This window comes from Mchenga conophoros, linkage group LG2 (assembly GCF_057382185.1).
Source record: "Mchenga conophoros isolate Kocher_MC1m ecotype Shallow Benthic linkage group LG2, M_conophoros_male_GT1.1, whole genome shotgun sequence".
Taxonomy (NCBI): Eukaryota; Metazoa; Chordata; class Actinopteri; order Cichliformes; family Cichlidae; genus Mchenga; species Mchenga conophoros.
In genome coordinates this window covers 5,187,654-5,198,262 of record NC_140527.1, presented here as the reverse complement: position 1 = coordinate 5,198,262, position 10,609 = coordinate 5,187,654, and the positions used below count along the sequence as shown (strand labels likewise).

At 38.6% G+C, this 10,609-nt stretch overlaps 1 long non-coding RNA gene across 1 annotated transcript; it reads left to right on the top strand.

Moving 5' to 3' along the window:
• The first annotated feature begins 4,670 nt into the window (after positions 1 to 4,670).
• On the top strand, positions 4,671 to 8,952 carry LOC146581574 (uncharacterized). The gene is made up of 3 exons (XR_014888555.1): positions 4,671 to 5,049; positions 5,857 to 5,923; positions 8,113 to 8,952. It is a non-coding gene; the product is annotated as an uncharacterized LOC146581574 (long non-coding RNA).
• The last annotated feature ends 1,657 nt before the right edge of the window (positions 8,953 to 10,609 follow it).

Below are 10,609 nucleotides of genomic sequence, written 5' to 3'. Positions count from 1 at the left end.
ATTACTTCTGTGAACATTTTATTGTGACATGCCCGCCACTTCTCTGACATACATCCTAAAATATTTCACTGTAAAAAGTAGGCTTACCCATCTAGTGATTATACAGTAACATGGGCTCATTGGTCATTACACACACTAACAGGTTACAGTGATTTTAACAGCTAGTTAAGAAACATCATATAAAAGAGCCATCAATCATAAGTGCATTTCACCACTACACACTAACACTAAGATTAAGCTCACACCAGAGGGTGCATAAACAATCACAGCACGCAGAAGTAGATCATCCCATCAAGGCACATTGTCACCTCTACTTGAGGCTCTTGGCTTTAAAATAAAACAAAATACATACGTTATTATACAAAATTATATTCAAAACATAAGAAAAACCATCACCCTTTCTGTAGTTAACCGTACTGCAGAAACACACTGGTGATTCACAGCTATAAACAGGGCCTCCTTCCCATAGTTAAAAAAAAGAAAGGAAAATAAAATTAAAAATTAAAACAGTCACTCAGAAACAAAATGTAAATTAAATGACCTTCAATTTCAAGCAAATAAACCAATTACTTGTTGTGTGACGTGGTTAACAACCACACATCAGCTTCTCTAAAAAAAGTAACAATTTAATAGATTAAAGGCATTAACAGCTTTTCATATTCCACACATACTGTTTTAAAAAATGATTTTGAAGAGCTGACAGGTTAAATAAAATATAATAAAACTTTCTGGGTCACCACAGAAAATCTCAGACAGTTGTGGCTAAGATAGAGGACTGATTATAACAGATACTAGTGTCCAACCATTCATTGGAATGGACACATTTTTATTTTAAGATACGACCTAGAAAGTTACCCTAAAGAAAAAAGCAGCAAAGCCAGCAACAAAATAAAAACATCAAAAAAGTGGCAAAACAAAAAGATAAAGGAAAGAAACAAAGCAGGAACACTTCTTTAGGCCAGAGTAGCATAGCAGCTCTGCTGTAAAGCTATTAGCCAACAACCCAGACCCATGCACAATAAAAATAACGTTAACAGTAAAAGATGATAACAGAAATAAATCCAAGTTCGCAAGAAGCTAAAGTTAGATACTGATCAAATGGCGTTGCCTGTTTCTAAAAGAAGCAGCCAACACAGTGCTCAGAACACCTGCTTACTACAGAGTCCAATAACATGCAGCATAAAAGAATAAATGAAAAGAATAAAAGAATAAATGACACATCAGCCATCCATGGAGAGAAGCTTCTGAGAAAGTAAGAGTCCACAGGCAATTTCTACAAAAGTACAAGTAGCAATCAATCAGCAACAATAAAACCAATTCAGACAAGGCAACTGAGACTCCTAAACGGTGATAGTTATGGAAGCTGGGTGGAAGGAGACCTGGATGTTTACAGCAACAGGAGAGCAAGATGACAGATGTTTAGATGGAAGCTCCTACTTATAGTGTAACCTCATAATGCAATTGGCCACCGAACAAGCAATTAGCAATTAGTGACACTAAACAAGATATTCATTCTATACATGTGTATTTGCAGTATTGACAAGTGGTTCTTTGGAGAAAGGGCAACTTATGACCTAACCTGATTCTTGTGAAGTTGTCTAGAGTTCAATGCGTAAAACTGCATTACTAGGAAGCTTGCAGGGTAAAGTTAGCTCACTGTCGAGTCATTCTGATTTAGACATGTGCATTCTTACATACAGCTCATTCAACTAATGTCTAGAAAAGTTGAGGGCAGCAGAGCATATGCAAAAAGGGAACAAGCTGAGCAGAGTTACTTCTAGCCTTAACAATTAAATTTAGAAATTCAAAGCCCCAAATCCCAACCCAGTACAAGAATGACAGCAAGTTCAGCCAGAAGTTTCTCCTGCACTGACACTATATCAAGTCATATGGAAATTAATATTCTGATAAAATCGGTTTAGGGTTAAGGAGGCAGACCTAATTGTCTGTGGAGATTCAGCAAGCAGACAAGTGAACTACATTTTTCCCTATGCCTGATATTCAAACATCAGCAATGCAACAACCACTCTAATAGATGTAGAGTGATTTCTGTTTTAAAAAGGAAATTTTTGTGGTTTTCTGTGGACTAAGAGGCCTTTTTTTCCATGACTGACTCATATCAGTAAAAACAGACAGATTACAAGACATATCAAATCTTTTTATGTTGAGTTTTTGACAATTATTGTGTTATTTGTTTAAAACAGTAGCCGTAGCAATTGAGCTTAATATATAAATAAATAAACCTGTTGAAATTACTAGTGAACCTTGGGCTTAGATTTGATAACCTAATTAGTTAAAATGCTCAAAAATGTTTAAAGATATCTCTATAAAACATTTGCATTTGAGATTTTATTCCCTTAATGAAACGTTGCCATAGTAACTGTCACATTAACACTAACCTTTCCCCTATTAAGTGTTTAGCTGTATTATATATTGTACAATAAATTAATCCAATAGTTTCCATTTACCTGTCTTTGACTTGCTTGTATGTCCACTGTTGCGCTTTAATCTTTCACCACACGGACCAGCCGTGAACAACAAGGCACTCTTATCAAAGTGAGTCTGCAAGAGACAAGACTCTGTCCTCTCCTCTTTAATTGGGACCTTGAACGCCCAGTACGCATAAATACAAATTTGACTATGTATAACACCGTTCAAATATAAGGACAAAGTAACTGTAATAATCAACAAGAACATGAAGAACCTTGTCTTTCCTTGTCTTTCTGATGTAATATAACACCTAATGTTTGGTAATCATCCATCCATCTTCATCCGCTTTGTCCGGGGCCGGGTCGCGGGGGCAGCAGCCTAAGCAAAGAGTTGTAGCCCAAAGTGTTTGGTAATCACAGTTTGACATATAAAGGTGTTTTGTTTTTGTTTTTTTGGTCCAGAAGACCTACTTTATTTGGTGCAGTTTGAAAATCTCTCATACTTCTGAAACTGCAAGAGTTTTTATTGTTTTAGTTTTGTCACCATTTCTGACTTTAATATGCAAAATCTATGTATCTCTAAGGTCAAGTTGTTGTAGCTTTTACAACGCTATTCAGGTTCAGAGATTAACGAATTTTAGAAACTAAATAAAATATAGCTTCAAATGCTGTTTGTATACCCTTCATACCCTTGTATTATTTATTTATTTGCATACATTATATGGACATGAGTTTTGGACAACACCACTTAATATCTGAATTTAGGTGTTTTCATTACTAATGCTACATGTGTATAAAACCAATCACCTAGCCATGCATTTTGCCTTTACAAACATTTATGAAAGAACGGGTCACTCTAAAGAGCTCACTGGAGTACAGTTTGTGAAATTCTACAATCAACTGGAAGCACTTAGAATCGACAGCGATTCAGCCAAAGTTAAAGGGTAAGGCTCGTTGCATGGGTTTCAGTAGCTCAGCACATCTGGAGCTATAATGTGCATGTGGCGCAGTACTTTTGTCCATATACCATGCTTCTTCTTCTTTGTCAAAAGTGCTGTTTTCTTTTACAGTCACTCTGACACGCTCAGAAACCGTCATAATCACATTCATACTCAAGTGAAACACAACCTGTAAATTAAATAATCATCATGATATGATTTCTTGATAAAAGTTCATTGTTGTTTCAGTCACATCATGACAGACATTGTGCACCTACTGGTAGGAACAAGCATCCAATCTCTATTTTTTCCTATATACTCTGTCCACACACACTCAACATGCAGTGAGGTGCTAAGGTCATTCTTGGCACTCCATGCTTTCGTTACTTCTGCACTCAAGGTCAGAGGTCTTTAGATTTAAAACTAGGAAAACTATAGGAGACTTTAAAAAGAAAAAAAATACTGATGGATGTGAGATAGACTGCTCCGTGAAGAAGTGTTTCAAGTTGCTGGTGTCAACTCGCTCATCTTAACGCTATAGTTTTCCTCTTCATGTTGCTTCAAGTACACTGACTTGCCTCAGTGCTCTCCACCTGTGACCTTCGTCGTCTTTCTCTCTAATCCACACACCCAGCCCCACAGTCATGAATTTCTGCTTGCTGCATTCTGTGTAAAGTGAGTTATTATTTTTTTCTGCTCTGTACAACACTTGTAAGGGTCATGTAAGTCTCAAAGGGGGTTTAGAGGTACTTCCTGCTGAACCATCAGGTGATAATCCCCACATACTGTTACAGGTGATAACTGGCACACAGTATTGGGGCATTCAGTTGCACTGTAGCCAGAGGGCAGAAGGATTTTTTTTAAAGTCACAAAGTCATAGTTATTGAAGAGGCTTCACTGCAGTGCAATAGTCTCAAGTCACCACTCGTTTCTTTATGTAGTGCTAGAAACAAAGAAATTGTAAATTCGAAGCATTAAAAGTCAATAGCCTGTATGACCACCTTCTTCAATACTGCCTGAACTCTCGAAGGCTTTCATGTTATTTCTTAATTAATCTTCATGAATAGTTTTCTAGGCTTCTCGAAGGACTCTTTGGATGTTGGCTGCCTTTTGTTCCATTCTCTCTCAAGATGATTCCAAGCTGCTTCAATTATATTGCAAACTGGGCCAATTCAAGTTCATCTGGGTGGTTTTTCCTAAATCCTGGGTCTCTACTTCTCTCCACCTGCAGCTAATTATCGGCAATCAGTGTAGCAGTCTTAAGGACTAATCCAGACCCCCGTCTTTACTAGATTGTCAGCTAAACAGTAAATCTGTAAATCGATCTCCAAGTTTTCTTTGCGCCAAGTGTTCCCTTGTTTAATGTTGCGTGCTTGTGTCTTTAGCTTCCTGCACCTCCGGATCATTATACACTTACCTCCATTCTTACCTGGATTTCTTCTGTCACCGGTCCCTTGCCCCAATTCACTGCCTGCCTGAATCTTCCTCCCAGCTGCCGTCGCACCGTTCACTCGACCTCCTGTCAAAAATATGGAAATTCACCTGCCTGCCCTCCTGCTCACCACAACCATCCAACGCTTCAGGAAATAATGTCTGACGTCTTCCTTCACCTGCTGCTCACTTCGCCACTGCCCCTGGAGAGTCACCTCTCCCTCAACAGCCTCTACTTGCCAGCCTGCCAAGTAAGCAACCTTCTTTACTCACCTAGTTAAAAAAGTCACCTGAAATCTCCTGTACTTTAGATAATACCGCTCTTTCCGTTGCAGTGGATCCAGGCTCTGTGAAGTTTCCTCTGTGCTACGTTCTGCTATTGATTATCCCTGTGTTTAATAAAATCAGTTGGAATCGGCCGTGTATTGGGTCTGATTTTGGGTCCACTTTCACACTGGCCTATCAGCCTTTTAACATATTTAAAAAGCTTGTGTCAGGTCCAGTACAAGCTTTTTAAATAACCCCCTAACCCTAACCCTAACATATTTCTGCAACAAGGTGCTAGTACCAAAGTGGCTTTTGCTAAGTTGTCTGCAACATGTAGAGACAACCCTTGTTCATCCCTTGGGTTAGGTGACTTTTTAATACTCAAAGGAGTTATAGGTCAGTTATTTCTTGTAAAATGGCCCAGTACAAAGGCTCGACTCAAAGTGCGTTAAAAAGCAGCCAATGTTCAAAGAAAAACTTTGAAAGACCTCTAGAGAGCCTGGAGAACTATTGGTCAAGACCACTTTAAATAACAAACTCTGGCTCCCTAGAAGAAAAATATAAAGAGATGGCAAGTGTCTCGACACAGTGCTGTTGTTCTAACTTATCAACAGACATTTGAAATGTAACAGTAAATACTCAGTGGATAACCCTAACATCCTTTCATAGATCTTTCAGGCAGAGGAAAGGCGTGTTTTCAATTCATGACAGAATTTAAAATATGATTGAGTAGGCTGAGTAAATTACCCAGATTGAAACTGCTACATCTACAATAAACGCTTTGTTCACAGGAAGTCATGCTCAGCAGATCTGTCTGTGGATTGGCTGTCATCACACCACAGCGAAGACCATCTGCGGGTCAGAGAATAATAATTTACTTCCATCTGTCTGTTCTGTTTTCTATCCATTCCTACCTCCATTCCAAACCCATTCATCTGCTTATGTTGTATCCATTTGTTCATTTATGTGAATTGTATTTAGATGCTCAGTCTGTCTCTGCACAGTCATCATTATTATCCTTGTTTCCTGTATTATAACAATTAGATGAGAACTCTTGGTCAGCAAGTACCTTGACCAAGAGCTCTTAAAGAGTTGCTTGGTCCTTTGAGAAGTTTTGGTGTTTAAACCTTCATTTAAGCACCATTTTTTTTCAGTGCATTCAATAAACACTAGATTATTTTCCTGCAAATCCGATAGCATGACTGCCAGATTAGAAAATTAAACTCTTGCTACTGCCTGACAGTTAGAGATCAGAGGCTACTTGACTAATTACTTTCTAAACATGTTATGACGGGCGATGATGCAGGTTTCTGTTGATAGAAGTAAAGCCCCTGGAGGTTCGTGCTGTGTCATCGTGGCAAAAACAAAAAACAAACAAATGAACAATTTTGTGGTCACATCACATTAGCAGTGATCCAAGGAATGCCAATTGAAATATGCCTCTGCAAAAACAATCTGGAGACAGCCTTTTGAATTTATATTCATGTTTTGTCAGTGTTTTGTTAGACTTCTCTGAGAGGGTTATAGTCTGTCACACAAATAGCCCTTTAAAATGTTCACTAGTACAGCATGAAAATGATGATGACATTAACTAAATTAGGAAAATATGTTCTTTACCACTCTTAAATTTCTCTCCCTCTCACATTTGTGAAAGAGCAACTTGCATCTGGTAAAGACATTTAAAGTAGGATGGTAATGATCTCAAGCCTGACTATCAGTAACTGATGATATGTTGACAGATTCACTTACTGAAGCACTATAAGTGCACTGTGTGATCTAACACTACCCTACATCTCCATTCTCCATGTGACTGCTCAATAAGGCTTTGCTCTGTGCACCGGTCTTCACTGCATCCGATGAGTTCTGACTTGCCACTGACTATATGTGTCTGTCCACTGCTCCTCTGATCCGTGCATGACCTTAGCTCTTTTCCCACTCAGCTGTCTTTGTAGCCCAACTAACTTTGTGCGTCCAAAGTGCAAAATTCACTTGTGAATTTTCTTTTAATTATGCATATAGACAGACTCTTTAAATATCTATCTAAAGTATGTTTATGCAGCTATAGTTTCATTTACACTTTATGTTTTTGTCAGATGTCAAAAGCAGTATGAAATTCCATCATGGCTCATTAATATTGCATCAACCAGTATGCATTACAATGAAAATTATTCTTTTTTGATCATTACAGTGTCTGATAAAAGTGGCCTATTTTCACATTAGGAAAGGAAACATGACAGAAAAGCAGACTTCCCTCACAGCTCGCCAGCCTCCCAGAGGGAAAGTCATAATCTCTGGTTATGATGCCCAAACCTAATTTATTGTAAGAGAAACTTTACCCAATACTGTGTTCCATGTCTTCAACTTCATGTGACATATGACAGTTTGGCATAAGTTCAGCAAGAATTATGTTTTCGTTATGATTTCTTTTTCTTTGATGTTTTCCTGTTTTGGGTAGTTTTTTTTTTCCAGTTCAGTCTGCTCTGTCACGTTCATCTTCTTATGCTGTCAGAATCCTCCTCGTTAATTTTTTAAGTCGCCACCACATTCACCGCATTCAAAAAGATGTTGAAAACATTCCTTTGAGACTCTGATCCATGTTAACATAAATGTGCCACATACTATCTGCAAATCTATTGTCAGCTGCAAACTCAAGCAAAAAAAAAAAGAGTTCTATCACATCCCAAAGGTGCTGTGATGCTCTGGTGAATGGGAATGCCACTGATGTTCAGTGAACTTACTGTCTTTATCATAAAATCAGTGTCGAAATTACTTCTGCATTATTACATGGTGCAGCATAGCACTGAAGGTAGCCACTGAAATAGGGGTAAAGTGTGGCTGTAAAGGGAAGCGGAATGTACAAAGAAAGTCTTCCTCACATTATTCCACTACCAGCATGTTGAGACAAGGCAAGTTGGGTCTACATAATATGTTGATCTTCATTATGGTCAGGTTTTTATTTTATTTTTTCAATTTACTGCTGTATTCTTTTATTGAGCCTGTGCCCACTGCAACCTCGGATTTGTATTTGTTTTTTTCTTGCCTGACAGGAATGAAACTCGATGCGGTCTGCTGCCGGTGTAGTTCATCTGCCTCCATCTTCTGTGGCATCCAATCACAGATGCTTTTCAGCTCATCACAGTTGCAACAAGTAACTCCCCGTTAGCTCTGTTAGATTACTGGTAGTTGTTTCATCCTTAAACTAGTGTGATTCAAACATTGCTGGTTGTGGTATGGCATACATTTGATACCAAAAGTATGTGATACCAAATGTATGCCGTATCATTATATATTTGTATAGTCTGTATGTTGATACCAGGTTGTGGTAAAACAACCAAAAACTAAGAAAATCAGGTTTCCCCACTTCAGAACAACTTAAGCAGTGTGATGGAACAGAGCACAAAGAAAAAATAATTATCTGGAATTAAAATGTTTATTTTACCGCTGCAGCATATTTGAGCAATGTTACCGTGTTCATCTCTTTTCCTTTTAACATCAGTGTTGCTTTTTACTGGTATGTGTTTTATGTTCTTTATAGACTTTTATTTTATAACCATTTGATAATGGAGTAAGTCACGTGATCCATGAAACACCCTTTTTAGGTTGGTCACATGCTGCCAGTGACATATCAGTCATGTATGGATGGCACTGTTAACTTAGTGAGTTCATAACCAACTTTGTGTGCCCGTTTTCCTAAACACCTGCGATCGGCTAAGTGAATCCAGGTAAAGGAAAGACCCTGGATATCCTGCACTCAGTTCCTATTATAGGGCCCTGATATGGTCTTCTATTGCTGTAGCTCATCTGCTTCTGGGTTTGATGCGTTGCATGTTCAGAATCATTTTTCTGTATGCCTTGGTTGTAACCAGTGGTTACTTGAGTTTCTATTTCCTTCCTATAAGAAACTATAAAAAAATAAAGACATCTTACTGACAAATGATTGATTGCTATAGTCTTAAAAACAAAACAAAACAGCAAACATCCTCTGGGATACACTGCAACTGATATCCAAAATATGAAGAAGTTTGCATTTTGTACTTTCTACCTATGAATCACAGACAAACTCCACATGCAACAGAATGAAAATTGTTGCTGTAGGAGACCTCTCACCATTACTCTAATGCAACTCTCATGTTCAGAAGTTCTAATTGCATTAATATTTGCCATATAATAATTTACAAGGGGCACTTTAATATACGCACTTATTACTCTACCCAAATATGCAGGTATCTTTCCATCATCTGGATACCCCTACCCTAAAACAGGCAATTAGGATAAGTAGTCACACTAAGCTGGTTATCAACTTGGGAAGTTAACTCAGGATTTCTCCTGGGCATTCACATGAAAGGAGTGGTGTTGCCAGCATCTAAACGATCACAACTATGGATAATCATTCTGGTAACAGACTGGCTGATTTTGCAAAGGAAGATAATATTGGGAAAAACATGAAGTTGTTAAACACAGACTGAAAGCAACACAGCTGCTGCAGACAAAGCAGTGTGAGTGTGTGTGGGAGGGAAAGGACTGCAGTAGTTTAGTATTAAAATCACTGTATGAATTTGTGAGAGCTTCAAATGTTTTGTTCAGTAAGAATGGAGAAGAGCTACTACATTAACCTTCATCCTACCAACATATTTTACATACTCGGACAATTTATTGAGGTCCCTTAATTATTTACTGCAAGAAGGAATCATAAAAGGATAATCATAATAATAATTTAATAGTATTAGTAGGGGTAGTATTGAATTTATATGACGAAATCAATCAGTATAATATAAAATAACTGAAATAAACACAAGAGCAGTCAGCCCAGAGATGTAATCTTGCCACTATGTCCTGGGTTTGTCATAGGGGCTTACATTACATGCCAGAAACACTTCACCTATGAGGCACGCTGGCCAGATACTCATACCACCTCAACTCACCCCTTTATAATATAAAGGGGTGAGTTGAGGTGGTATGTGCAGGAGTAGCTGTTCTACTCTGGGCTCCTCACCCTGTTTTTAAGGGTGTGCACAGACACCCTTCGGAGGAAACTCATTTCCGTCACTTACATCTGTGATCTTATTCTTTCAGTCAATACCCAGAGCTCGTGACCGTAGGGGAGGGAAAGAACATAGATCAGTTGGTAAACTGAGAGCTTTACTTTCATCCTCAGCTCTCTTTTCACCACAGCAGACTGATATTATGTCTGCATCGCTGCCTAGATCGCAAAAATCTGTCTTTCAGTCTCTTCACTCCACTCCACTCTCTCCTCACTCATGAACATGCTACAAGATACTTAAACTCCTCATCTTGGGGCACCAACTCGTGGATTTTCATAGGGAGGCTCTAAATGCGTAGCCAGGGTGAGGAGGGTGCCCGCTTTGGAAACCTCAGAAAAGCATCCCTGCTTTTTGCAGATGATGTGGCTCTGTTGGCTTCATTATGCTGTGACCTTCAGCATGCAGTGGAGTGGTTTGTGAAAGTGCTGGGAGTGTACACCTCCAAGGGTCAGCACTTCCAGGTCTGAAGTAGAGCAGCTGATTTCTCCTTCTGGGTTGGGGG